At 37.7% G+C, this 5455-nt stretch overlaps 1 pseudogene; it reads left to right on the top strand.

The window, feature by feature from the left end:
- Nucleotides 1-886: 886 nt before the first annotated feature.
- Nucleotides 887-5104, top strand: LOC121284706 (annotated as a pseudogene).
- Nucleotides 5105-5455: the final 351 nt, after the last annotated feature.

Genomic DNA, 5455 nt, shown 5'->3' with positions numbered 1-5455 from the left:
CTTTCATCCCATTGCTTATCAAGAATCTATCTGGCTCTGCCTTAGAAATATCCAAACACTCTGCTTCCACCACCTTTTGAGGAAGAGAGTTTCAAAGACACTCAAATTTCTGAGAGAAAAAAATTCTCCTCATCTCTGTCTTAAGTGGGTGATCCCTAACATTGGAGCAAAAATATGGAGGAATATAAAGAAAAGGTGAAAATTTTTGAAGCAGAGCTGTTGCTATATAAGATCAGGGGCCAATGCAAGTCATTGAACAAAGGGATGATGGGTGAATGAATCTTTTTGTGAGTTACAAGTTGAAGTTTACAAAAGCTGGAACATGGAAGGCCAACCTGGAATTCATGGGAGCAGTCAAACAGTGTGAAAAATCAGAGAGCGTGGAAAATTAGAAAGAGATGATGATCAATTACAGTATAGTAATCTGCTGATTATGCAGCCCTAAAACATCAGAATAGTTGTATAGATATAAAGCTTTGTCAAAGTGACAAGTATTCACCTACTTTATACTTATACCTACTGTATGCAAAATAAATCATAAACAAAATAACGATGTTTAAGTTATGACAACTCAGCACAGTTCACAGCTCAAAGTTTTTGTGTATTTTACTTTGAGAATAGCTATGGCCTCTCATCCTTTGTTTCTTTTTACTACAGGACAATCAGAATGACATGAATGCACAACAAAAAGAAACGATTGCAATCTACTGCTCTGAATAAAGGTGTTTTGCTAAAATGTCTGCAACACATTTTAATTCTATTTTTTTGCTGACGTGTGCTTGAGATTGTTTGAAATAACAAAGGTAGCCTCAGCAATGGCCTCTCAAACTGAGCTTCCAGAGCAATAATATGTTCTGTCTCTTGCTTTTCCAACTGTGACCTCAAAATGGGAAAGGTAAGGTTAACTCCCATATTTTTCACATGTTATTAATAATTCATTTAAAAATACAAGTATTTAATTTCATTTTCTTTCGCTGCAGATTATCTTTTATGAGGACAGGAACTTCCAGAGTCAGCACTATGAGTGCAGTACTGACTGTGCTGACCTGCATTCTTACTTCAGCTGCTGTAACTCCAACCGTGTCATGAGTGACTGGTGGATGGTGTATGAGAGACCCAATTACATGGGATACCAATATGTTCTGAGCAGGGGAGAATATCCTCACTGCCAGCGCTGGATGGGATTCAATGACAGCATCAGGTGATGTCACTCCTACCCATATGTCAGTAATAAATTCACCGTCCCAGTAGGCATTAATGACCTCGTCAACCAATTTATATTGTTATTCTCTGTTTATCTATTGTTTATTAATAAATAGTTTCTCATTCACGCTTTCCTTTAATGATTTCCTTAATGATTAAACCAATTTTTAATCTGAAATGTAAGTTGGTAAGCTGCAAATGTTGGCATATACTGTAACATTCAGGATTTTCCTCAGGCCTCAGGATTGCTGTAATGCTCATGAAAAATCGATGGAACTGTAGGACACAATAGTCGGAGTAAGGATGGATATTCACTAATATTCCATAGAAGCAATGGTGATAAATCAGGGCAATCACTGAACAAACTTCCAGTGAACTATATGTTTGGAAAAGAAAGAAAAAAAATATGCCAAAGTGCTTAGAATAAAGAAATTACGAGAAAGCTGAGAGAATTATAGCATGAATTAGTACTGATACAAACATCTTTATGGATGCCGCTACTTGTTGAGTAACTGGGCCAGGAAGCATAGTCCCCAAACTTTCTTTCATTCTTGTATGAATGTATCCAAGAGTGATCAAAGTGACTCCCTTGGAAAAATCTCAATACAAATAACAGATGAAAATGCAAATTGATTCATAATTGAGAGTTGGGTTTCACAGTTGGAGTTATGATGAAGTAAGCATCTTCCCCTTCTGTTCCATGTACTTTAGCACATGAGGTAGCCCATGTCCCCCACTGTTGTTGCATCCACTAGAGATGCTTTGGATTGTTTTTGTAATGAAGACCTTCTTTATGTGGCTGTATGATTCGCCTGCCTAGGGCTAGGAGAGTGCCTAGGTGTAATGGGGGATTGACGCTCCGTTCTAAAGGAACAGATAGGATAAATATTTCTGGTGGTAGTGATGTTTTGTGTGAAAAGTAGAGCTGAACATTTTGGGAGTAAAATTAGGAATCATTCTACATACATAGAGCGGTAGAGGTTTAGAACTCTCTCAGAAGAGGGTAATTAATGCTAGCTGGATGGTTAGTTTTGTTAACCAAAGTTATTAAAGGATATGCTGCAAAGGCAAGTATATGGAATTAGATTAAAGATCAGCCATGAACTCATTGAATGGTGGAATAGGTTCAAGGGGCGAAATGGCCAATTCCTGTTCCTATGTTCCCAGCAAATGTATGTACACCACTGAATGCCAAATCAGTATTCAAGGACTGAATTCTTATTTCCATTCAGCCAGGGCTGTCTGGAGTGAGACTTCAATCCAAAACTATCCAGCTCATAATTTTTAACAGTAATGTCGTACATTGAATGTTTGGTGATAGATTGCTGGATATCTGATAGCCAAACAAAAATGTTGGAAATACCTATCCATAAAGAGAAAAGGCTGTTTAATATTTTGGTGGAGAATTTTCATCAAAGCTGCTGATGAATTTCCTGACAATATTAAAAGTATAAAAACAACACCTTTGCAATAATTTTATTGAGTATTGTATGGATATATTTATTGTTGCCTGCCAAATGTTTCATTTCATTCTATTAGGAACATAGGAAATAGGAACAGGAGTAAGCCATTCAGCCCCTCAAGGCTTATCCACCATTCAATTAGATCATGACTGATCTTCTACCTCAATGCCATTTTCCTACACTATCACCATAACTCTTGATGTCTTTACTATTTGGAAATCTATCAATCTCAGTCTTGAACATACTCAATGACAGAGCCTCCACAGCCCTCAGGGGTAGAGAATTCCAAACATTTACCACCCTCTAAGTGAAGAATTTCCTCCTCATCCCAGTCCTTATTCTGAGACTGTATCCATTGTTCCAGACTCACACCCCACCACCATCCACCCACCAGCCAGATGAAATATCCTTCCTGCATCTACCTTGTCAAGCCCTGAAAGGATATTATATGTTTCAATACAGTCACCTCTCATCCTTCTAAACTCCAGAGAATACAGGCCCAGACTCCTCAATCTCTCCTCATAGGACAATCTTGCCATCCCAGGAATCAGTCTGGTAAACTTTCGTTGGTCTCCCTCTATGGCAATTATATCCTTCCTGCGGCAAGAAGACCAATGTTGCACATAATACACCAGGTGCAATCTCATCAAGGGCCTATACAATTGCAGAAAGACATCTTTACTCCTGTGCTCAAATCCTTTCGCAATAAAGGCCAAGATACCATTATCATTAATTAATTAAAGGTTTGTCAAATATTATTTCCCTTTCATAAATCCATGTTGAATTTGCCTAATCCTACCATTAGTGCTCAGTTATCACATCCTTTATAATGGATTCTAGTATTTTCCCAACTACTGATGTCAAGCTAACAAGTCTGCAGTTACCCATTTTCTCTATCCCTCCTTTCTTAAACAGTGGGGTTACATTTGCTACCTTCAAATCTTCAGGAACCATTCCAGAATCTGTAGAATTTTAGAAGATGATCGCCAATGCATCCACTATCTCTACAACCACCTCTTCTCACACTCTAGGATGTAGATGATCAAGTCCAGGTGTTTGTCAACTTCCAGTCCTATTAATTTCTCCAGTACTACTTTTTTACTAATATTATTTTCTTTCAGTTCCTCATTCCCACTAGTCCCTTGGTTCTCCAGCATTTCAAGGAGGATTTTTGTATCTTCCTCCGTGAAGACAGTATTTGTTCAGTTTCTCTTCCACTTTCTTTTCCCCCATTATAAATTCTCCATTCTCTGCCCATGCTTGTCTTTGCCAATCTCTTTTTTTACTTTTTACACACCTGTAGAAGCTGTTACAGTCTGTTTCCGTTTCCTAATAGTTTACTCTCATATTTCATTTTCTCTTTCTGTATCTGTTTCTTGGTCCTTCTTTACTGAATTCAAAAAAGCTCCCAATCCTCAGGCTTACTACTTTTTATTGGCAACTTCATAAGCCTTTTCCTTTGATCTAATAAATTCTTTAACTCCTCTGGTTAGCCACAGTTGGATCAATTTTCCTGTTGGGTTTTTGTGCCTCATAGCGATATATGTTTTTTGTAAACCATGTATTAATTCATCAAATGCTAGCTATTACCGGTCTACCATCATAATGTTAATGTAGCTTCCCAATGTACCACAGCCAACTTGCCCTTCATACCTTCATAGTGCCCATTGTTTAGATTTAAGATCCTAGTTTCAGATTGAACTACATCACTTTCAAACTTAATGTAAAATTCTACCATATTATGGTCACTCTTCCCTAAAGGCTCCTTACAATGAGATTATTAATTAGCCCTTTCTCATTGCACAATGCTAGATCTATAACAGCCCATTCCCTAGTTAGTTCCTCAACATACTATTCTAGAAAACTATCTCACATACATTCCAGGAACTTGTCCCCCACAGCACTAGTGCTAATTAGGTTTACCCAGTCTATATGTAGATTAAAGTACCCCATGATTGCTGTATTACCCGTGTTACATGCACTTCTAATTTCCTGATTTATACTGTGCCCTATATTGCCACGACTATTTGGTGGCCTATAAACAAATCCTACCAATGTTTGCTGCCAATTGCTGTTTCTTAGCTCCACCCAAACTGATTCTACATCTTGATCTTCTGATCAAAGATCCTGTTTAATTAATACACTGATCTATCTGATTACAGTACCAAGGTGTAAACTACAGAACGAGGATTTATTAGAGACCTGACTTTGGAGGACAGGTGATGGAATTCATGGATGACTGTCCATCTGTCTATGATCGTTTCCGTTTCCATGACATTCACTCCTGCCAAGTAATGGATGGTCACTGGATCCTCTATGAATGTCCCAATGACAGAGGCCGACAGTACTTCATGAGACCTGATGAATACAGGAGATACAGTGACTGGGGCGGTTACAACTCAACTACCAGATCTTTCAGGCGCATGAGAGATTTCTAATTCCTTATTTAAAAATAGATTTTGCCATGTTCAAATATTCTGAAACATAATAAATGTGCTATCAGCACAACCTATTTCCTTTTGTTTTGGTTTGTGTTTCTATACCTCTGCTGCTACTGATATTTTATGATCCTGAGACAATAGTAATGGAGGAATAAATTCTGACCATAACATCAACAAGAAGAAAATACATGGTAACAGGTGTTAGCTTTATTAGTTCAATTATTCATTCAGACAGCTATTCAGATGCTTGGGTCCTAGCAATTTTATGCACGGTGCCATGACTTATCATGAAAGCAACAAGATATTGTAAGATTCCATTTTTAAAAACTATTATTCAGTTACATTCCA

Source organism: Carcharodon carcharias, chromosome 12 (assembly GCF_017639515.1).
Source record: "Carcharodon carcharias isolate sCarCar2 chromosome 12, sCarCar2.pri, whole genome shotgun sequence".
NCBI lineage: Eukaryota > Metazoa > Chordata > Chondrichthyes > Lamniformes > Lamnidae > Carcharodon > Carcharodon carcharias.
This window is presented reverse-complemented; position numbering and strand designations above follow the sequence as displayed.